At 46.5% G+C, this 21,473-nt stretch overlaps 17 non-coding genes and 2 pseudogenes across 17 annotated transcripts; all 19 read right to left on the reverse strand.

Annotated features, from left to right (window-relative positions):
- Positions 1-2,186: 2,186 nt before the first annotated feature.
- LOC128383282 (U5 spliceosomal RNA) lies at positions 2,187-2,301 on the reverse strand. The gene has a single exon (XR_008323879.1). It is a non-coding gene; the product is annotated as a U5 spliceosomal RNA (small nuclear RNA).
- Positions 2,302-3,132: 831 nt separating this feature from the next.
- On the reverse strand, positions 3,133-3,323 carry LOC128382489 (U2 spliceosomal RNA). Its single transcript, XR_008323752.1, has one exon. It is a non-coding gene; the product is annotated as a U2 spliceosomal RNA (small nuclear RNA).
- A 220-nt stretch (positions 3,324-3,543) lies between these two features.
- LOC128382120 (U1 spliceosomal RNA) lies at positions 3,544-3,706 on the reverse strand. The gene has a single exon (XR_008323674.1). It is a non-coding gene; the product is annotated as a U1 spliceosomal RNA (small nuclear RNA).
- Positions 3,707-4,143: 437 nt separating this feature from the next.
- LOC128382495 (U2 spliceosomal RNA) lies at positions 4,144-4,334 on the reverse strand. Its single transcript, XR_008323753.1, has one exon. It is a non-coding gene; the product is annotated as a U2 spliceosomal RNA (small nuclear RNA).
- Positions 4,335-4,566: 232 nt separating this feature from the next.
- Positions 4,567-4,730, reverse strand: LOC128381977 (U1 spliceosomal RNA). Its single transcript, XR_008323636.1, has one exon. It is a non-coding gene; the product is annotated as a U1 spliceosomal RNA (small nuclear RNA).
- A 379-nt stretch (positions 4,731-5,109) lies between these two features.
- Positions 5,110-5,290, reverse strand: LOC128382846 (uncharacterized; annotated as a pseudogene).
- A 3,953-nt stretch (positions 5,291-9,243) lies between these two features.
- LOC128383432 (U5 spliceosomal RNA) lies at positions 9,244-9,359 on the reverse strand. The gene has a single exon (XR_008323910.1). It is a non-coding gene; the product is annotated as a U5 spliceosomal RNA (small nuclear RNA).
- Positions 9,360-10,191: 832 nt separating this feature from the next.
- LOC128382708 (U2 spliceosomal RNA) lies at positions 10,192-10,382 on the reverse strand. Its single transcript, XR_008323797.1, has one exon. It is a non-coding gene; the product is annotated as a U2 spliceosomal RNA (small nuclear RNA).
- A 232-nt stretch (positions 10,383-10,614) lies between these two features.
- Positions 10,615-10,778, reverse strand: LOC128381920 (U1 spliceosomal RNA). The gene has a single exon (XR_008323617.1). It is a non-coding gene; the product is annotated as a U1 spliceosomal RNA (small nuclear RNA).
- Positions 10,779-11,216: 438 nt separating this feature from the next.
- On the reverse strand, positions 11,217-11,407 carry LOC128382291 (U2 spliceosomal RNA). The gene has a single exon (XR_008323723.1). It is a non-coding gene; the product is annotated as a U2 spliceosomal RNA (small nuclear RNA).
- Positions 11,408-11,639: 232 nt separating this feature from the next.
- On the reverse strand, positions 11,640-11,803 carry LOC128381758 (U1 spliceosomal RNA). Its single transcript, XR_008323592.1, has one exon. It is a non-coding gene; the product is annotated as a U1 spliceosomal RNA (small nuclear RNA).
- A 437-nt stretch (positions 11,804-12,240) lies between these two features.
- On the reverse strand, positions 12,241-12,431 carry LOC128382237 (U2 spliceosomal RNA). Its single transcript, XR_008323711.1, has one exon. It is a non-coding gene; the product is annotated as a U2 spliceosomal RNA (small nuclear RNA).
- A 232-nt stretch (positions 12,432-12,663) lies between these two features.
- On the reverse strand, positions 12,664-12,827 carry LOC128381884 (U1 spliceosomal RNA). The gene has a single exon (XR_008323610.1). It is a non-coding gene; the product is annotated as a U1 spliceosomal RNA (small nuclear RNA).
- Positions 12,828-13,264: 437 nt separating this feature from the next.
- Positions 13,265-13,444, reverse strand: LOC128382807 (uncharacterized; annotated as a pseudogene).
- A 5,226-nt stretch (positions 13,445-18,670) lies between these two features.
- Positions 18,671-18,785, reverse strand: LOC128383284 (U5 spliceosomal RNA). The gene has a single exon (XR_008323880.1). It is a non-coding gene; the product is annotated as a U5 spliceosomal RNA (small nuclear RNA).
- Positions 18,786-19,616: 831 nt separating this feature from the next.
- LOC128382510 (U2 spliceosomal RNA) lies at positions 19,617-19,807 on the reverse strand. Its single transcript, XR_008323755.1, has one exon. It is a non-coding gene; the product is annotated as a U2 spliceosomal RNA (small nuclear RNA).
- Positions 19,808-20,027: 220 nt separating this feature from the next.
- LOC128382124 (U1 spliceosomal RNA) lies at positions 20,028-20,190 on the reverse strand. The gene has a single exon (XR_008323675.1). It is a non-coding gene; the product is annotated as a U1 spliceosomal RNA (small nuclear RNA).
- A 437-nt stretch (positions 20,191-20,627) lies between these two features.
- LOC128382514 (U2 spliceosomal RNA) lies at positions 20,628-20,818 on the reverse strand. The gene has a single exon (XR_008323756.1). It is a non-coding gene; the product is annotated as a U2 spliceosomal RNA (small nuclear RNA).
- A 232-nt stretch (positions 20,819-21,050) lies between these two features.
- On the reverse strand, positions 21,051-21,214 carry LOC128381988 (U1 spliceosomal RNA). Its single transcript, XR_008323647.1, has one exon. It is a non-coding gene; the product is annotated as a U1 spliceosomal RNA (small nuclear RNA).
- Positions 21,215-21,473: the final 259 nt, after the last annotated feature.

Genomic DNA, 21,473 nt, shown 5'->3' on the forward strand with positions numbered 1-21,473 from the left:
GAACTGCCTAACTAACTCCCTATCTTCTAAAAGGGAGCAGTTGAGTTTCCACAGACCACTTCCTGATGTCACGCCCGAAGAGAGTGAAAGGGTGCAAGAGAGCATAAGGTGATCGGAGAAGAAAACAGGAGTTAATCTAGCATCGGTGGGTGGGCAGTCCCGTGTAAAAACATAATCTATGCGAGAGGCTCTGGTGCCATCACCACCGAACCAGGTGAAGCCCTCCTCTCTGGGATGCATGATTTTAAAACAGTCCTGAAGTTTAAAATCTCTACAAATGCCCTGCAATAAAACCGATGTTTTGTCTACTTTAAAATCTTCCCCTGCTCTCCTCCTATCCTCCCTACTTAGAATACAGTTAAAATCCCCCCCTACAACTAAAGGTGCCCTACCTAGCATGTGGGACTGCAAGTCTTCTAAAAGGTCATACCTGTCGTTCTTGTCGTTAAAACCGTAAATATTTAAAAGGTTGAAATCCTGTCCCATAAAAGCCAAATGTGCTAAAAGTGCCCGACTGTCTCTCACCACAGTGCTGCCCTTCACCAGAGCTTGAGGGTTTTTGATTAAAATGGCCACTCCGTCATTTTTGTTTTGATTGGATCCACTCCATATTGACATTTTTGGCCACATCTCCTCCCACTGTCTGTAATGTTTTAAAAACGGTAGGCTGCATTCCTGCAATAAAAACACATCTGACTTAAAGGAACTTAAAAAGGGTAAAACACTCTGGGCTCTAACTCTCGACTTCACACTTCTCACATTAATGGTAGAGAAGGTCAGTGTCATGAGTATGGTTAAAAACAACAGGTAAGACATTTTAAAAGACTCAGAGGGTGTTAAAAACACATTTAAAAAACAGTTAGGTAATTTCTTGTGAACAGAGCTCTTCCTTCATCTCTGCGGGTGAAAAATGAAGGGTTTGAGCTCTGTTCCCCTTTGGGACTCTGGGGGTTGGCCTCTGCTGCAATGTTGCATTTAATTTGGAGTCCCTGGGGGTCGATTGCAGAGCAATTGTTAAAAAAGAAACCTCATTGGGTGAATCGGAAGGGAAGACTCTGGGCTCCTCCACAGATGAACTGTCTGAGTGAGCCGCAACTCTTCCCTTCTTCTCCAACACAATGGGAGAATCCGAGGACAATTCAGACAAAGGCCTCTTAGTTTGCTGGGCATTGGGGAGGGAGGCATCTTCACTATCATCCTGTGGTTGGTCTTCCTTACTAGCTCCGCCTTCTGCCTGCACCACCCCATCCTCTGGACTACTCTCCATTGGAGGGGTAAATGCAGGCCCCTCCCTCACTCCCTCCTCACCTGTTCCCTCTCTTCCAATCACAGGATTTGGAGGGAGATTTGAATTTTCCTGCCCATCAACTTCAATTTGCTCTCCTAACTGTTCTGTCTGTCCGCCATCTTTTCTCTTTTCTGTGACTTTTGCAGCCTTCAATTTGTTGGCAAATGACTTTGGGCAATCTCTGAACAGGTGGTTTGTTTCCCCACAAAGATTGCATCGTCTGCCATTGGTGCACTCTTCAAAAGTGGGTCCAATTTCTCTGCATTTTCCACATACGATCTGCTGACATGCTTCAACCAGGTGCCCATGCTCACCACACTTGCGGCAGAGTTTGGGTTGGCCCTGGTAATGGATATAGCCCCTGTTCTCTCCCAGAACTACCATAGACGGCAGATGTTTCAAGCCCTGGAAGCCTTGGGGGTCCTGCCATTGTTGGATGGGGACCCTCCAAGCGCAATTCCAGATGCCGTCCTCATCTCTCACTTTCGTAGCCTGGCCTTTAACAGTGCAATATCTCCCCAGCCACAAACAAATGTCATCTGCATTCACTGTTTCATTGAACATTCTGACAATAACGGTTTTCAACGTATTGTCAGTCAGTTTCTCCACATTGAACACAGCAAATTGGGGTTTTACATTTTCAAATCTTATCCAAAATTCTCTGAGCAACACAGCAGTTTGAAAGCTTAAATCAAATCCCTTGTTATATGGCAATGTTAAAATGCAGTTTAAGTCTTCTGGCTTAAATTTCAACGTACCTTGAATCAATTTTCTGGAGAAGTCCAGCCTCGACATCTTCATGGATTCAACATCCTTGTTGGCAAAAGTAAAACGGACACTGAAAAACACGTCTTACTGAGGAAGGCCGGCCGCTTGTCTTTTCACAAACACAATGAGACTCTGCCAAACGGCAAACCCTGCCAAAAATAGATCTAACTCGTGGGTGTTCCTCTCCACGGAAGTCTTTAGTAAAAGGCGAAAGACTTGTACGTGATGAAGAGAAAGCCGAGTAAGTACGCCCCGCTCACCAACAGCAGACGAACACAACAGTGGTCCCAGTCACCCCCTTCATGGTGAGCCCCGACATGGTGAAAGGAATCCCAGGCCACACCCATTCCCCTACACCGCGCAGCAAGAGCAAGGCGCCAACTTTTTCTTGTCATGTTTTTAGATTTTGTGAAATGCGGCAAAGAGCTCCAGGCTTTCCAGCCACAGGACTAACGTCCTACTCGGGTGTTCCAGAGGAGCAAGGGTCAAAATGTGGAAATGCTGCAAGTACACAGGCAGACAGGTGCTGCTTCCCTTTTACTCCCCCGTGGGAAGAATGACCCCTTGGCCGCGGTGCGGTCCGGAGGGCAGTGGGCAGCACCCTTGCATGAAGCATGAAAAGAGCGATCAATCCCCTCGTGTGACCCATAGCAGGACAACCGAGAGCCTCTCAGACACACCCTGTGGACTCATCTCTATGACAAGCCCCGCTGTGGAATGTCCTTCATGCCAAACCTCTTATGCCCCCACAATCTCCCTCTTTGTGTGCCGCCCCAAGGTGCAAATCTCACACCGTGTCACGCTGCACTTTCCCCCCTATTCGACGCAGGTGATTAGAGATACTGATGAAGATCCAGCAGGGGGCATGTCTGCTCTCCTTGAGACAGGCAACCTGCCATCTGCTGTGACTCAATCCCCCTGGCCAAAGTTGTATCAAATAATTCATAGGAAACAAAGATAACTTGCTCATTTTCAAGGGTGCTTGAACAACCTTGAAATGGATCTAAACTCGTCAGTGCTGCTAGACCGGCCTACCTACTCAGTTAAGCCTCTTTTTCATATTAAACATAGAGAGAGGGGGGTGCACCGTTCCTGGAGGTACTGCAATACCGGGTCGATGCGTGGAGTGGACGGAGCAAGCCCCTATTCCATCTCCCTGCTCCAAAAAGCAATTTAATATATGGTCCCCGGGTAGGGGACGTATCAGATATTAAACTGATAAGAACAGATACTACACTTGATCTTAGCCAAAAGGCCGAGAAGCGATGACCGGAAAAGTGTCGGAGTTGAAGGAGTGATCCTCTGCAGCGTCAGTCCCGCTCACGGTGTCACAGAGTCCAATGCGAGGAAGTAACTTGGAGCTGCATTCTATCAAAAGATAAGACGACCGTTTTGTGTTCAAAAGGACATCCGTCTCTACACGAGTCAATGGAGAATTCACCAATTTCTCACCTCAGTAAGCGTTTAGTTTTCTTTCAACAATTTATCAGGGGAGAGCGCGAACAAGTCCCCCACTACCAGAAATTATGCAATCGAGATTCCCGCATTTGGGGAATTCGCAGAGGTCAGCACAACCGGAGTGCAATGGTTGAGCCTCGCCCTGGGTGAACCACCTTCTTGATCATGGTATCTCCCTTGCCAGGTAAGTATGAGTTGTACAGATCCGAGCCAAGGACGTCTTTCACAGACACAGCACCCGGACCGATGGTGCACCTTCCAAACATCATCCAAACACACACACGCCGCATGAGGCTGTGGATCTGCAGAGTCACAACTTTGCATGCAGCTTCCTGCTCTATGAATAAGGATTACAAAGGATTGCTGTATATGAGCACAGATTTCTAGAGTGTGCAACCTCACTACAGTGCTGACATAGCTACTCAATTGTACATTGGCAGTCATGGGCAATTCTAGGATCAGGCTCGCAAAATAATTAAAGTTGTATAAAATAATTCATAGGAAACAAAGATAATTTGCTCATTTTCAAGGGTGCTTGAACAACCTTGAAATGGATCTAAACTCGTCAGTGCTGCTAGACCGGCCTACCTACTCAGTTAAGCCTCTTTTTCATATTAAACATAGAGAGAGGGGGGTGCACCGTTCCTGGAGGTACTGCAATACCGGGTCGATGCGTGGAGTGGACGGAGCAAGCCCCTATTCCATCTCCCTGCTCCAAAAAGCAATTTAATATATGGTCCCCGGGTAGGGGACGTATCAGATATTAAACTGATAAGAACAGATACTACACTTGATCTTAGCCAAAAGGCCGAGAAGCGATGACCGGAAAAGTGTCGGAGTTGAAGGAGTGATCCTCTGCAGCGTCAGTCCCGCTCACGGTGTCACAGAGTCCAATGCGAGGAAGTAACTTGGAGCTGCATTCTATCAAAAGATAAGACGACCGTTTTGTGTTCAAAAGGACATCCGCCTCTACACGAGTCAATGGAGAATTCACCAATTTCTCACTTGGTTTCTAACCTCAGTAAGCGTTTAGTTTTCTTTCAACAATTTATCAGGGGAGAGCGCGAACGCAGTCCCCCACTACCAGAAATTATGTAATCGAGATTCCCACATTTGGGGAATTCGCAGAGGTCAGCACAACCGGAGTGCAATGGTTGAGCCTCGCCCTGGGTGAACCACCTTCTTGATCATGGTATCTCCCTTGCCAGGTAAGTATGAGTTGTACAGATCCGAGCCAAGGACGTCTTTCACAGACACGGCACCCGGACCGATGGTGCACCTTCCAAACATCATCCAAACACACACACGCCGCATGAGGCTGTGGATCTGCAGAGTCACAACTTTGCATGCAGCTTCCTGCTCTATGAATAAGGATTACAAAGGATTGCTGTATATGAGCACAGATTTCTAGAGTGTGCAACCTCACTACAGTGCTGACATAGCTACTCAATTGTACATTGGCAGTCATGAGTCAAGATAATTTGCTCATTTTCAAGGGTGCTTGAACAACCTTGAAATGGATCTAAACTCGTCAGTGCTGCTAGACCGGCCTACCTACTCAGTTAAGTCTCTTTTTCATATTAAACATAGAGAGAGGGGAGTGCACCGTTCCTGGAGGTACTGCAATACCGGGTCGATGCATGGAGTGGACGGAGCAAGCCCCTATTCCATCTCCCTGCTCCAAAAAGCAATTTAATATATGGTCCCCAGGTAGGGGACGTATCAGATATTAAACTGATAAGAACAGATTTTTTTTTTTTTTTTCGAAAAAGTTTTATTGACACTCGTTCAAATTATTTCAAACAATGATTTACATTTTAGATAAAATATTCACATGTGGACATAGTATATACAATGAATTACAATAAATATGTGCAGTATGTAAAACCATATTTAAAACAATAAAACCAATTGTTCTAAAATGGTAATACAGGTTAAATAGCTGTTCATTTGTAAAACATATGTCAGGTGTTTATGTGATTGAGTGTCCATTAAAAGTCCATAAAAAGGAGTGCATCCGTTAAAAAGGGTTTTTTTTTTCAATTCTATCTTTGTGCAGGAGCGCAGTGAGTCCCTACCAAGGGTAACTCATTCTGCTCCCCCAAACATTTGGTCTCTCGGGATGCTGTCGTGGTGGTCAGAGGAGATCCTCTCCCTGATGCTCCTTCCCACCTGCGTCACCCAGAGAGCCAGGCCGCTGCTGCTGTGACCTTTTGCTGTGTGGCTCCGGCTCCTTCATCCGAATGGGCACAGAGGCGATTCTTCTTTGTGGCTGTGTCCTAGGCCTGCTGCCTGCAGCTACGGCCGTTTTGACCGTTGGTGCGGCCATTCGGATCACAGCCACGGGGGGGATCTGCATGTGCTTTCTTACCAGCAAGTTTCTGGAGGTCCATGTGGCGTCTTTGATGGCGGCTAGGGTGAGCCACTGTTTTGCAAAGTCTTTGGATGGTATTTTTTGCTGGCTCACCCCATATAGCACTAGTTGTGCTGTGAGGACCTCCCTTGCTGGTAAGTACGGGAATTGCAAGGAGCCGGCCGTTGCCCACTGGTCTACAGCAGCACTGCACTCCCAGAGCAGATGCCTCACCGACTCAGGCGCGCCACAACCAGGTCGGGGGCAGGTTGAGTGCGTTGACATGCCCCGGGAGTGCATGACGGACCTGACCGGGAGGATCTCATGAGCCACCATCCATGACAGGTCCCGGAGTCTGTTAGGGAGAGCAGGATGGTTGACGTTGCGCCAAACTGTTGTGGGCTCGCCGGGTGCGAGCCCGCGCACCGGACTCACTGGTTCCCGCTCCTGCACAACGGAGACAAGTGATCTGTGGTTAGTTAAAATCTGCAACTCCTCATGCTCAAGTCGTTCAAAATCCATAAAAACAGTAATCAAATCAGGTGCTAAAATGTCCCAAAAAGTCAAATAAAACTCCAAGGGAAGTCCATCTTGTCCAGGGGACTTCCCTTTTTTAAAACCAGTCATACATTTATTTAACTCTAAAAAAGTAAAATCCTGGGATAAAAGCACACTTTTGTTTACTGTTTTTACAATGAATTTTAAAACTTCGGTCATGATGTCCATTTTTACAGGTTTTTCTTTGTACAGGTTTGAATAAAATGTTTCAATTGTTTCTTTAATATCGCCCATTGTTTCAGTTGTGCACCATCTTCTTTTTTCAGCTTTGTAATGCCCCCCCCCCCCTTTATTCATAATTTTCCTGAAAAAATACCGTGTGCACTTTTCACCCTCCTCTATTTCCCGTTCTCTGCTCCTTAAAATGACACCTTTGCTTTTAATTTCTGATAAAACTGACATCTCTTTTTTAACTTGCTTAATTTCATCATTAAAATCCATGCCAATCTGGTTTAGGTTAAAATAACGTTGTAGTCGTTTCTGCAGTCCCATCATGCGTCTGTATTCCCTGTTCTTTCGTTTCTTACCTGCCTGCCTAAAGAAAGTCTGCGTCTTTCCCTTCACCATTTCCCACCAGTGTGCACGTGTTTCGTAGAAGTCTTGAAGGGTCTGCCACTCTTTGTACCGCTCCCTGAACTGCCTAACTAACTCCCTATCTTCTAAAAGGGAGCAGTTGAGTTTCCACAGACCACTTCCTGATGTCACGCCCGAAGAGAGTGAAAGGGTGCAAGAGAGCATAAGGTGATCGGAGAAGAAAACAGGAGTTAATCTAGCATCGGTGGGTGGGCAGTCCCGTGTAAAAACATAATCTATGCGAGAGGCTCTGGTGCCATCACCACCGAACCAGGTGAAGCCCTCCTCTCTGGGATGCATGATTTTAAAACAGTCCTGAAGTTTAAAATCTCTACAAATGCCCTGCAATAAAACCGATGTTTTGTCTACTTTAAAATCTTCCCCTGCTCTCCTCCTATCCTCCCTACTTAGAATACAGTTAAAATCCCCCCCTACAACTAAAGGTGCCCTACCTAGCATGTGGGACTGCAAGTCTTCTAAAAGGTCATACCTGTCGTTCTTGTCGTTAAAACCGTAAATATTTAAAAGGTTGAAATCCTGTCCCATAAAAGCCAAATGTGCTAAAAGTGCCCGACTGTCTCTCACCACAGTGCTGCCCTTCACCAGAGCTTGAGGGTTTTTGATTAAAATGGCCACTCCGTCATTTTTGTTTTGATTGGATCCACTCCATATTGACATTTTTGGCCACATCTCCTCCCACTGTCTGTAATGTTTTAAAAACGGTAGGCTGCATTCCTGCAATAAAAACACATCTGACTTAAAGGAACTTAAAAAGGGTAAAACACTCTGGGCTCTAACTCTCGACTTCACACTTCTCACATTAATGGTAGAGAAGGTCAGTGTCATGAGTATGGTTAAAAACAACAGGTAAGACATTTTAAAAGACTCAGAGGGTGTTAAAAACACATTTAAAAAACAGTTAGGTAATTTCTTGTGAACAGAGCTCTTCCTTCATCTCTGCGGGTGAAAAATGAAGGGTTTGAGCTCTGTTCCCCTTTGGGACTCTGGGGGTTGGCCTCTGCTGCAATGTTGCATTTAATTTGGAGTCCCTGGGGGTCGATTGCAGAGCAATTGTTAAAAAAGAAACCTCATTGGGTGAATCGGAAGGGAAGACTCTGGGCTCCTCCACAGATGAACTGTCTGAGTGAGCCGCAACTCTTCCCTTCTTCTCCAACACAATGGGAGAATCCGAGGACAATTCAGACAAAGGCCTCTTAGTTTGCTGGGCATTGGGGAGGGAGGCATCTTCACTATCATCCTGTGGTTGGTCTTCCTTACTAGCTCCGCCTTCTGCCTGCACCACCCCATCCTCTGGACTACTCTCCATTGGAGGGGTAAATGCAGGCCCCTCCCTCACTCCCTCCTCACCTGTTCCCTCTCTTCCAATCACAGGATTTGGAGGGAGATTTGAATTTTCCTGCCCAGCAACTTCAATTTGCTCTCCTAACTGTTCTGTCTGTCCGCCATCTTTTCTCTTTTCTGTGACTTTTGCAGCCTTCAATTTGTTGGCAAATGACTTTGGGCAATCTCTGAACAGGTGGTTTGTTTCCCCACAAAGATTGCATCGTCTGCCATTGGTGCACTCTTCAAAAGTGGGTCCAATTTCTCTGCATTTTCCACATACGATCTGCTGACATGCTTCAACCAGGTGCCCATGCTCACCACACTTGCGGCAGAGTTTGGGTTGGCCCTGGTAATGGATATAGCCCCTGTTCTCTCCCAGAACTACCATAGACGGCAGATGTTTCAAGCCCTGGAAGCCTTGGGGGTCCTGCCATTGTTGGATGGGGACCCTCCAAGCGCAATTCCAGATGCCGTCCTCATCTCTCACTTTCGTAGCCTGGCCTTTAACAGTGCAATATCTCCCCAGCCACAAACAAATGTCATCTGCATTCACTGTTTCATTGAACATTCTGACAATAACGGTTTTCAACGTATTGTCAGTCAGTTTCTCCACATTGAACACAGCAAATTGGGGTTTTACATTTTCAAATCTTATCCAAAATTCTCTGAGCAACACAGCAGTTTGAAAGCTTAAATCAAATCCCTTGTTATATGGCAATGTTAAAATGCAGTTTAAGTCTTCTGGCTTAAATTTCAACGTACCTTGAATCAATTTTCTGGAGAAGTCCAGCCTCGACATCTTCATGGATTCAACATCCTTGTTGGCAAAAGTAAAACGGACACTGAAAAACACGTCTTACTGAGGAAGGCCGCCCGCTTGTCTTTTCACAAACACAATGAGACTCTGCCAAACGGCAAAGCCTGCCAAAAATAGATCTAACTCGTGGGTGTTCCTCTCCACGGAAGTCTTTAGTAAAAGGCGAAAGACTTGTACGTGATGAAGAGAAAGCCGAGTAAGTACGCCCCGCTCACCAACAGCAGACGAACACAACAGTGGTCCCAGTCACCCCCTTCACGGTGAGCCCCGACATGGTGAAAGGAATCCCAGGCCACACCCATTCCCCTACACCGCGCAGCAAGAGCAAGGCGCCAACTTTTTCTTGTCATGTTTTTAGATTTTGTGAAATGCGGCAAAGAGCTCCAGGCTTTCCAGCCACAGGACTAACGTCCTACTCGGGTGTTCCAGAGGAGCAAGGGTCAAAATGTGGAAATGCTGCAAGTACACAGGCAGACAGGTGCTGCTTCCCTTTTACTCCCCCGTGGGAAGAATGACCCCTTGGCCGCGGTGCGGTCCGGAGGGCAGTGGGCAGCACCCTTGCATGAAGCATGAAAAGAGCGATCAATCCCCTCGTGTGACCCATAGCAGGACAACCGAGAGCCTCTCAGACACACCCTGTGGACTCATCTCTATGACAAGCCCCGCTGTGGAATGTCCTTCATGCCAAACCTCTTATGCCCCCACAATCTCCCTCTTTGTGTGCCGCCCCAAGGTGCAAATCTCACACCGTGTCACGCTGCACTTTCCCCCCTATTCGACGCAGGTGATTAGAGATACTGATGAAGATCCAGCAGGGGGCATGTCTGCTCTCCTTGAGACAGGCAACCTGCCATCTGCTGTGACTCAATCCCCCTGGCCAAAGTTGTATCATATAATTCATAGGAAACAAAGATGGCTTGCTCATTTTCAAGGGTGCTTGAACAACCTTGAAATGGATCTAAACTCGTCAGTGCTGCTAGACCGGCCTACCTACTCAGTTAAGCCTCTTTTTCATATTAAACATAGAGATAGAGGGGGTGCACCGTTCCTGGAGGTACTGCAATACCGGGGCGATGCGTGGAGTGGACGAAGCAAGCCCCTATTCCATCTCCCTGCTCCAAAAAGCAATTTAATATATGGTCCCCGGGTAGGGGACGTATCAGATATTAAACTGATAAGAACAGATACTACACTTGATCTTAGCCAAAAGGCCGAGAAGCGATGACCGGAAAAGTGTCGGAGTTGAAGGAGTGATACTCTGCAGCGTCAGTCCCGCTCACGGTGTCACAGAGTCCAATGCGAGGAAGTAACTTGGAGCTGCATTCTATCAAAAGATAAGACGACCGTTTTGTGTTCAAAAGGACATCCGTCTCTACACGAGTCAATGGAGAATTCACCAATTTCTCACTTGGTTTCTAACCTCAGTAAGCGTTTAGTTTTCTTTCAACAACTTATCAGGGGAGAGCGCGAACGCAGTCCCCCACTACCAGAAATTATGCAATCGAGATTCCCACATTTGGGGAATTCGCAGAGGTCAGCACAACCGGAGTGAAATGGTTGAGCCTCGCCCTGGGTGAACCACCTTCTTGATCATGGTATCTCCCTTGCCAGGTAAGTATGAGTTGTACAGATCCGAGCCAAGGAAGTCTTTCACAGACACGGCACCCGGACCGATGGTGCACCTTCCAAACATCATCCAAACACACACACGCCGCATGAGGCTGTGGATCTGCAGAGTCACAACTTTGCATGCAGCTTCCTGCTCTATGAATAAGGATTACAAAGGATTGCTGTATATGAGCACAGATTTCTAGAGTGTGCAACCTCACTACAGTGCTGACATAGCTACTCAATTGTACATTGGCAGTCATGGGCAATTCTAGGATCAGGCTCGCAAAATAATTAAAGTTGTATAAAATAATTCATAGGAAACAGAGATAATTTGCTCATTTTCAAGGGTGCTTGAACAACCTTGAAATGGATCTAAACTCGTCAGTGCTGCTAGACCGGCCTACCTACTCAGTTAAGCCTCTTTTTCATATTAAACATAGAGATAGAGGGGGTGCACCGTTCCTGGAGGTACTGCAATACCGGGTCGATGCGTGGAGTGGACGGAGCAAGCCCCTATTCCATCTCCCTGCTCCAAAAAGCAATTTAATATATGGTCCCCGGGTAGGGGACGTATCAGATATTAAACTGATAAGAACAGATACTACACTTGATCTTAGCCAAAAGGCCGAGAAGCGATGACCGGAAAAGTGTCGGAGTTGAAGGAGTGATCCTCTGCAGCGTCAGTCCCGCTCACGGTGTCACAGAGTCCAATGCGAGGAAGTAACTTGGAGCTGCATTCTATCAAAAGATAAGACGACCGTTTTGTGTTCAAAAGGACATCCGTCTCTACACGAGTCAATGGAGAATTCAGCAATTTCTCACTTGGTTTCTAACCTCAGTAAGCGTTTAGTTTTCTTTCAACAACTTATCAGGGGAGAGCGCGAACGCAGTCCCCCACTACCAGAAATTATGCAATCGAGATTCCCACATTTGGGGAATTCGCAGAGGTCAGCACAACCGGAGTGCAATGGTTGAGCCTCGCCCTGGGTGAACCACCTTCTTGATCATGGTATCTCCCTTGCCAGGTAAGTATGAGTTGTACAGATCCGAGCCAAGGAAGTCTTTCACAGACACGGCACCCGGACCGATGGTGCACCTTCCAAACATCATCCAAACACACACACGCCGCATGAGGCTGTGGATCTGCAGAGTCACAACTTTGCATGCAGCTTCCTGCTCTATGAATAAGGATTACAAAGGATTGCTGTATATGAGCACAGATTTCTAGAGTGTGCAACCTCACTACAGTGCTGACATAGCTACTCAATTGTACATTGGCAGTCATGGGCAATTCTAGGATCAGGCTCGCAAAATAATTAAAGTTGTATAAAATAATTCATAGGAAACAAAGATAATTTGCTCATTTTCAAGGGTGCTTGAACAACCTTGAAATGGATCTAAACTCGTCAGTGCTGCTAGACCGGCCTACCTACTCAGTTAAGTCTCTTTTTCATATTAAACATAGAGAGAGGGGGGTGCACCGTTCCTGGAGGTACTGCAATACCAGGTCGATGCGTGGAGTGGACGGAGCAAGCCCCTATTCCATCTCCCTGCTCCAAAAAGCAATTTAATATATGGTCCCCGGGTAGGGGACGTATCAGATATTAAACTGATAAGAACAGATACTACACTTGATCTTAGCCAAAAGGCCGAGAAGCGATGACCGGAAAAGTGTCGGAGTTGAAGGAGTGATCCTCTGCAGCGTCAGTCCCGCTCACGGTGTCACAGAGTCCAATGCGAGGAAGTAACTTGGAGCTGCATTCTATCAAAAGATAAGACGACCGTTTTGTGTTCAAAAGGACATCCGTCTCTACACGAGTCAATGGAGAATTCACCAATTTCTCACTTGGTTTCTAACCTCAGTAAGCGTTTAGTTTTCTTTCAACAACTTATCAGGGGAGAGCGCGAACGCAGTCCCCCACTACCAGAAATTATGCAATCAAGATTCCCACATTTGGGGAATTCGCAGAGGTCAGCACAACCGGAGTGCAATGGTTGAGCCTCGCCCTGGGTGAACCACCTTCTTGATCATGGTATCTCCCTTGCCAGGTAAGTATGAGTTGTACAGATCCGAGCCAAGGAAGTCTTTCACAGACACGGCATCCGGACCGATGGTGCACCTTCCAAACATCATCCAAACACACACACGCCGCATGAGGCTGTGGATCTGCAGAGTCACAACTTTGCATGCAGCTTCCTGCTCTATGAATAAGGATTACGAAGGATTGCTGTATATGAGCACAGATTTCTAGAGTGTGCAACCTCACTACAGTGCTGACATAGCTACTCAATTGTACATTGGCAGTCATGGGCAATTCTAGGATCAGGCTCGCAAAATAATTAAAGTTGTATAAAATAATTCATAGGAAACAAAGATAATTTGCTCATTTTCAAGGGTGCTTGAACAACCTTGAAATGGATCTAAACTCGTCAGTGCTGCTAGACCGGCCTACCTACTCAGTTAAGTCTCTTTTTCATATTAAACATAGAGAGAGGGGGGTGCACCGTTCCTGGAGGTACTGCAATACCGGGTCGATGCGTGGAGTGGGCGGAGCAAGCCCCTATTCCATCTCCCTGCTCCAAAAAGCAATTTAATATATGGTCCCCGGGTAGGGGACGTATCAGATATTAAACTGATAAGAACAGATTTTTTTTTTTTTTTCGAAAAAGTTTTATTGACACTTGTTCAAATTATTTCAAACAATGATTTACATTTTAGATAAAATATTCACATGTGGACATAGTATATACAATGAATTACAATAAATATGTGCAGTATGTAAAACCATATTTAAAACAATAAAACCAATTGTTCTAAAATGGTAATACAGGTTAAATAGCTGTTCATTTGTAAAACATATGTCAGGTGTTTATGTGATTGAGTGTCCATTAAAAGTCCATAAAAAGGAGTGCATCCGTTAAAAAGGGTTTTTTTTTTCAATTCTATCTTTGTGCAGGAGCGCAGTGAGTCCCTACCAAGGGTAACTCATTCTGCTCCCCCAAACATTTGGTCTCTCGGGATGCTGTCGTGGTGGTCAGAGGAGATCCTCTCCCTGATGCTCCTTCCCACCTGCCTCACCCAGAGAGCCAGGCCGCTGCTGCTGTGACCTTTTGCTGTGTGGCTCCGGCTCCTTCATCCGAATGGGCACAGAGGCGATTCTTCTTTGTGGCTGTGTCCTAGGCCTGCCGCCTGCAGCTACGGCCGTTTTGACCGTTGCTGCGGCCATTCGGATCACAGCCACGGGGGGGATCTGCATGTGCTTTCTTACCAGCAAGTTTCTGGAGGTCCATGTGGCGTCTTTGATGGCGGCTGGGGTGAGCCACTGTTTTGCAAAGTCTTTGGATGGTATTTTTTGCTGGCTCACCCCATATAGCACTAGTTGTGCTGTGAGGACCTCCCTTGCTGGTAAGTACGGGAATTGCAAGGAGCCGGCCGTTGCCCACTGGTCTACAGCAGCACTGCACTCCCAGAGCAGATGCCTCACCGACTCAGGCGCGCCACAACCAGGTCGGGGGCAGGTTGAGTGCGTTGACATGCCCCGGGAGTGCATGACGGACCTGACCGGGAGGATCTCATGAGCCACCATCCATGACAGGTCCCGGAGTCTGTTAGGGAGAGCAGGATGGTTGACGTTGCGCCAAACTGTTGTGGGCTCGCCGGGTGCGAGCCCGCGCACCGGACTCACTGGTTCCCGCTCCTGCACAACGGAGACAAGTGATCTGTGGTTAGTTAAAATCTGCAACTCCTCATGCTCAAGGTTAAAATGCCTTAAAAACTTCTGAATAAAAACATAGGCTGGTGGCAGGTTAAAAGACACAGGTATTCTTAGGTCCACATGTAAAATCTTAAGTTTTCTGAGGTAGGACCCCATCCAGAAGCGTGTCATTGCAGTTGTCTTGGGGTTTCTGGATGGGGTCATGGCTATTTTCATGTGTACTGTAGTGTATGTGCTTCCTAAAAACAGGTGCAGATCCGGTACTTCTTTTCCTCCTTTCTCCTTTGGCCTTTTCATAATTTCTCTCTTCAATCTTTCCCACTTGGATCCCCACAGAAAGTAAAAAATGGCTCGCTCCAGATTTAAAAGCACATGCCTAGGAGGAATAAAAACAGAACTGATCAATAAAAGCAAAGGTAAAATCACTGCTTTGATGATTAAAACCTTTCCTTCCATGGTCAGTCCTCTAAGTCCCCAGTATCCTAGTCTTTGTCTGACTTTCCCTACCACGTCTGGCCAATTTGTTTTCCCTTCCCCCTCCCTGTCAAATTTAATTCCCAGTATTTTTGGTCAGTCTGGGTCACAGTCAGGGGGAGTCCTGTCGTCTCAGTCGCCGTCCATGGTCCATAAAATTGGGCTTGGGTCTTTTCTCTATTTAATTTCGACCCAGAGGCCTGTCCAAACCAGTCAGTCAAGTCCAGGGTCCTGTTGACAGATAAAAGGTCGGTACATAAAATATTCACGTCGTCCATGTATAGGTTACACCTGTTTTCCAGTCCCCCACTCCCCGGCAGTCCTACCCCATTGATTCGTTGGTCCTTTCTCAAGACCTGTGCCAGTGGTTCTATGCAGATGATGTAGAGGAGGGCAGATAACGGACACCCCTGACGGACACCGCAGTTAATCCCACCCACCGGTACAGCAATCCCACCCAAGCTATAAATCTTTCCGGGAACCCCATTTTTCGCAGGACCTGGAAGAGGTACTGGTGCGAGACCCGATCAAATGCTTTCTCAAAATCTAAATTTAGTACTACTAGCCGGATGTTTCTGTCTCTCGCGTAACAGATGGTGTCTCTGATCAGTACGAGGCTGTCAGTGATCTTCCTCCCCAGGATGGCACAGGCTTGATCCGGGTGAATCACGTCTTCTAAAAACATAGACATACGTGTCGCTAAAAGTTTGCTAAAAAGTTTACAGTCAAAGTTTAAAAGCGTGATTGGTCTCCAGTTTTTCAGGTCAGTCTTGTCATTGTGTTTATAAAGGAGAGTCACTATCCCTACTCTAAAACTGTCAGGAAGCCGGTCAAGTCGTTCAAAATCCATAAAAACAGTAATCAAATCAGGTGCTAAAATGTCCCAAAAAGTCAAATAAAACTCCAAGGGAAGTCCATCTTGTCCAGGGGACTTCCCTTTTTTAAAACCAGTCATACATTTATTTAACTCTAAAAAAGTAAAAGCCTGGGATAAAAGCACACTTTTGTTTACTGTTTTTACAATGAATTTTAAAACTTCGGTCATGATGTCCATTTTTACAGGTTTTTCTTTGTACAGGTTTGAATAAAATGTTTCAATTGTTTCTTTAATATCGCCCATTGTTTCAGTTGTGCACCCATCTTCTTTTTTCAGCTTTGTAATGCCCCCCCCCCCCCCCCTTTATTCATAATTTTCCTGAAAAAATACCGTGTGCACTTTTCACCCTCCTCTATTTCCCGTTCTCTGCTCCTTAAAATGACACCTTTGCTTTTAATTTCTGATAAAACTGACATCTCTTTTTTAACTTGCTTAATTTCCTCATTAAAATCCATGCCAATCTGGTTTAGGTTAAAATAACGTTGTAGTCGTTTCTGCAGTCCCATCATGCGTCTGTATTCCCTGTTCTTTCGTTTCTTACCTGCCTGCCTAAAGAAAGTCTGCGTCTTTCCCTTCACCATTTCCCACCAGTGTGCACGTGTTTCGTAGAAGTCTTGAAGGGTCTGCCACTCTTTGTACCGCTCCCTGAACTGCCTAACTAACTCCCTATCTTCTAAAAGGGAGCAGTTGAGTTTCCACAGACCACTTCCTGATGTCACGCCCGAAGAGAGTGAAAGGGTGCAAGAGAGCATAAGGTGATCGGAGAAGAAAACAGGAGTTAATCTAGCATCGGTGGGTGGGCAGTCCCGTGTAAAAACATAATCTATGCGAGAGGCTCTGGTGCCATCACCACCGAACCAGGTGAAGCCCTCCTCTCTGGGATGCATGATTTTAAAACAGTCCTGAAGTTTAAAATCTCTACAAATGCCCTGCAATAAAACCGATGTTTTGTCTACTTTAAAATCTTCCCCTGCTCTCCTCCTATCCTCCCTACTTAGAATACAGTTAAAATCCCCCCCTACAACTAAAGGTGCCCTACCTAGCATGTGGGACTGCAAGTCTTCTAAAAGGTCATACCTGTCGTTCTTGTCGTTAAAACCGTAAATATTTAAAAGGTTGAAATCCTGTCCCATAAAAGCCAAATGTGCTAAAAGTGCCCGACTGTCTCTCACCACAGTGCTGCCCTTCACCAGAGCTTGAGGGTTTTTGATTAAAATGGCCACTCCGTCATTTTTGTTTTGATTGGATCCACTCCATATTGACATTTTTGGCCACATCTCCTCCCACTGTCTGTAATGTTTTAAAAACGGTAGGCTGCATTCCTGCAATAAAAACACATCTGACTTAAAGGAACTTAAAAAGGGTAAAACACTCTGGGCTCTAACTCTCGACTTCACACTTCTCACATTAATGGTAGAGAAGGTCAGTGTCATGAGTATGGTTAAAAACAACAGGTAAGACATTTTAAAAGACTCAGAGGGTGTTAAAAACACATTTAAAAAACAGTTAGGTAATTTCTTGTGAACAGAGCTCTTCCTTCATCTCTGCGGGTGAAAAATGAAGGGTTTGAGCTCTGTTCCCCTTTGGGACTCTGGGGGTTGGCCTCTGCTGCAATGTTGCATTTAATTTGGAGTCCCTGGGGGTCGATTGCAGAGCAATTGTTAAAAAAGAAACCTCATTGGGTGAATCGGAAGGGAAGACTCTGGGCTCCTCCACAGATGAACTGTCTGAGTGAGCCGCAACTCTTCCCTTCTTCTCCAACACAATGGGAGAATCCGAGGACAATTCAGACAAAGGCCTCTTAGTTTGCTGGGCATTGGGGAGGGAGGCATCTTCACTATCATCCTGTGGTTGGTCTTCCTTACTAGCTCCGCCTTCTGCCTGCACCACCCCATCCTCTGGACTACTCTCCATTGGAGGGGTAAATGCAGGCCCCTCCCTCACTCCCTCCTCACCTGTTCCCTCTCTTCCAATCACAGGATTTGGAGGGAGATTTGAATTTTCCTGCCCATCAACTTCAATTTGCTCTCCTAACTGTTCTGTCTGTCCGCCATCTTTTCTCTTTTCTGTGACTTTTGCAGCCTTCAATTTGTTGGCAAATGACTTTGGGCAATCTCTGAACAGGTGGTTTGTTTCCCCACAAAGATTGCATCGTCTGCCATTGGTGCACTCTTCAAAAGTGGGTCCAATTTCTCTGCATTTTCCACATACGATCTGCTGACATGCTTCAACCAGGTGCCCATGCTCACCACACTTGCGGCAGAGTTTGGGTTGGCCCTGGTAATGGATATAGCCCCTGTTCTCTCCCAGAACTACCATAGACGGCAGATGTTTCAAGCCCTGGAAGCCTTGGGGGTCCTGCCATTGTTGGATGGGGACCCTCCAAGCGCAATTCCAGATGCCGTCCTCATCTCTCACTTTCGTAGCCTGGCCTTTAACAGTGCAATATCTCCCCAGCCACAAACAAATGTCATCTGCATTCACTGTTTCATTGAACATTCTGACAATAACGGTTTTCAACGTATTGTCAGTCAGTTTCTCCACATTGAACACAGCAAATTGGGGTTTTACATTTTCAAATCTTATCCAAAATTCTCTGAGCAACACAGCAGTTTGAAAGCTTAAATCAAATCCCTTGTTATATGGCAATGTTAAAATGCAGTTTAAGTCTTCTGGCTTAAATTTCAACGTACCTTGAATCAATTTTCTGGAGAAGTCCAGCCTCGACATCTTCATGGATTCAACATCCTTGTTGGCAAAAGTAAAACGGACACTGAAAAACACGTCTTACTGAGGAAGGCCGGCCGCTTGTCTTTTCACAAACACAATGAGACTCTGCCAAACGGCAAACCCTGCCAAAAATAGATCTAACTCGTGGGTGTTCCTCTCCACGGAAGTCTTTAGTAAAAGGCGAAAGACTTGTACGTGATGAAGAGAAAGCCGAGTAAGTACGCCCCGCTCACCAACAGCAGACGAACACAACAGTGGTCCCAGTCACCCCCTTCATGGTGAGCCCCGACATGGTGAAAGGAATCCCAGGCCACACCCATTCCCCTACACCGCGCAGCAAGAGCAAGGCGCCAACTTTTTCTTGTCATGTTTTTAGATTTTGTGAAATGCGGCAAAGAGCTCCAGGCTTTCCAGCCACAGGACTAACGTCCTACTCGGGTGTTCCAGAGGAGCAAGGGTCAAAATGTGGAAATGCTGCAAGTACACAGGCAGACAGGTGCTGCTTCCCTTTTACTCCCCCGTGGGAAGAATGACCCCTTGGCCGCGGTGCGGTCCGGAGGGCAGTGGGCAGCACCCTTGCATGAAGCATGAAAAGAGCGATCAATCCCCTCGTGTGACCCATAGCAGGACAACCGAGAGCCTCTCAGACACACCCTGTGGACTCATCTCTATGACAAGCCCCGCTGTGGAATGTCCTTCATGCCAAACCTCTTATGCCCCCACAATCTCCCTCTTTGTGTGCCGCCCCAAGGTGCAAATCTCACACCGTGTCACGCTGCACTTTCCCCCCTATTCGACGCAGGTGATTAGAGATACTGATGAAGATCCAGCAGGGGGCATGTCTGCTCTCCTTGAGACAGGCAACCTGCCATCTGCTGTGACTCAATCCCCCTGGCCAAAGTTGTATCAAATAATTCATAGGAAACAAAGATAACTTGCTCATTTTCAAGGGTGCTTGAACAACCTTGAAATGGATCTAAACTCGTCAGTGCTGCTAGACCGGCCTACCTACTCAGTTAAGCCTCTTTTTCATATTAAACATAGAGAGAGGGGGGTGCACCGTTCCTGGAGGTACTGCAATACCGGGTCGATGCGTGGAGTGGACGGAGCAAGCCCCTATTCCATCTCCCTGCTCCAAAAAGCAATTTAATATATGGTCCCCGGGTAGGGGACGTATCAGATATTAAACTGATAAGAACAGATACTACACTTGATCTTAGCCAAAAGGCCGAGAAGCGATGACCGGAAAAGTGTCGGAGTTGAAGGAGTGATCCTCTGCAGCGTCAGTCCCGCTCACGGTGTCACAGAGTCCAATGCGAGGAAGTAACTTGGAGCTGCATTCTATCAAAAGATAAGACGACCGTTTTGTGTTCAAAAGGACATCCGTCTCTACACGAGTCAATGGAGAATTCACCAATTTCTCACCTCAGTAAGCGTTTAGTTTTCTTTCAACAATTTATCAGGGGAGAGCGCGAACAAGTCCCCCACTACCAGAAATTATGCAATCGAGATTCCCGCATTTGGGGAATTCGCAGAGGTCAGCACAACCGGAGTGCAATGGTTGAGCCTCGCCCTGGGTGAACCACCTTCTTGATCATGGTATCTCCCTTGCCAGGTAAGTATGAGTTGTACAGATCCGAGCCAAGGACGTCTTTCACAGACACAGCACCCGGACCGATGGTGCACCTTCCAAACATCATCCAAACACACACACGCCGCATGAGGCTGTGGATCTGCAGAGTCACAACTTTGCATGCAGCTTCCTGCTCTATGAATAAGGATTACAAAGGATTGCTGTATATGAGCACAGATTTCTAGAGTGTGCAACCTCACTACAGTGCTGACATAGCTACTCAATTGTACATTGGCAGTCATGGGCAATTCTAGGATCAGGCTCGCAAAATAATTAAAGTTGTATAAAATAATTCATAGGAAACAAAGATAATTTGCTCATTTTCAAGGGTGCTTGAACAACCTTGAAATGGATCTAAACTCGTCAGTGCTGCTAGACCGGCCTACCTACTCAGTTAAGCCTCTTTTTCATATTAAACATAGAGAGAGGGGGGTGCACCGTTCCTGGAGGTACTGCAATACCGGGTCGATGCGTGGAGTGGACGGAGCAAGCCCCTATTCCATCTCCCTGCTCCAAAAAGCAATTTAATATATGGTCCCCGGGTAGGGGACGTATCAGATATTAAACTGATAAGAACAGATACTACACTTGATCTTAGCCAAAAGGCCGAGAAGCGATGACCGGAAAAGTGTCGGAGTTGAAGGAGTGATCCTCTGCAGCGTCAGTCCCGCTCACGGTGTCACAGAGTCCAATGCGAGGAAGTAACTTGGAGCTGCATTCTATCAAAAGATAAGACGACCGTTTTGTGTTCAAAAGGACATCCGCCTCTACACGAGTCAATGGAGAATTCACCAATTTCTCACTTGGTTTCTAACCTCAGTAAGCGTTTAGTTTTCTTTCAACAATTTATCAGGGGAGAGCGCGAACGCAGTCCCCCACTACCAGAAATTATGTAATCGAGATTCCCACATTTGGGGAATTCGCAGAGGTCAGCACAACCGGAGTGCAATGGTTGAGCCTCGCCCTGGGTGAACCACCTTCTTGATCATGGTATCTCCCTTGCCAGGTAAGTATGAGTTGTACAGATCCGAGCCAAGGACGTCTTTCACAGACACGGCACCCGGACCGATGGTGCACCTTCCAAACATCATCCAAACACACACACGCCGCATGAGGCTGTGGATCTGCAGAGTCACAACTTTGCATGCAGCTTCCTGCTCTATGAATAAGGATTACAAAGGATTGCTGTATATGAGCACAGATTTCTAGAGTGTGCAACCTCACTACAGTGCTGACATAGCTACTCAATTGTACATTGGCAGTCATGAGTCAA

This window comes from Scomber japonicus, chromosome 2 (genome assembly GCF_027409825.1).
Source record: "Scomber japonicus isolate fScoJap1 chromosome 2, fScoJap1.pri, whole genome shotgun sequence".
Taxonomy (NCBI): domain Eukaryota; kingdom Metazoa; phylum Chordata; class Actinopteri; order Scombriformes; family Scombridae; genus Scomber; species Scomber japonicus.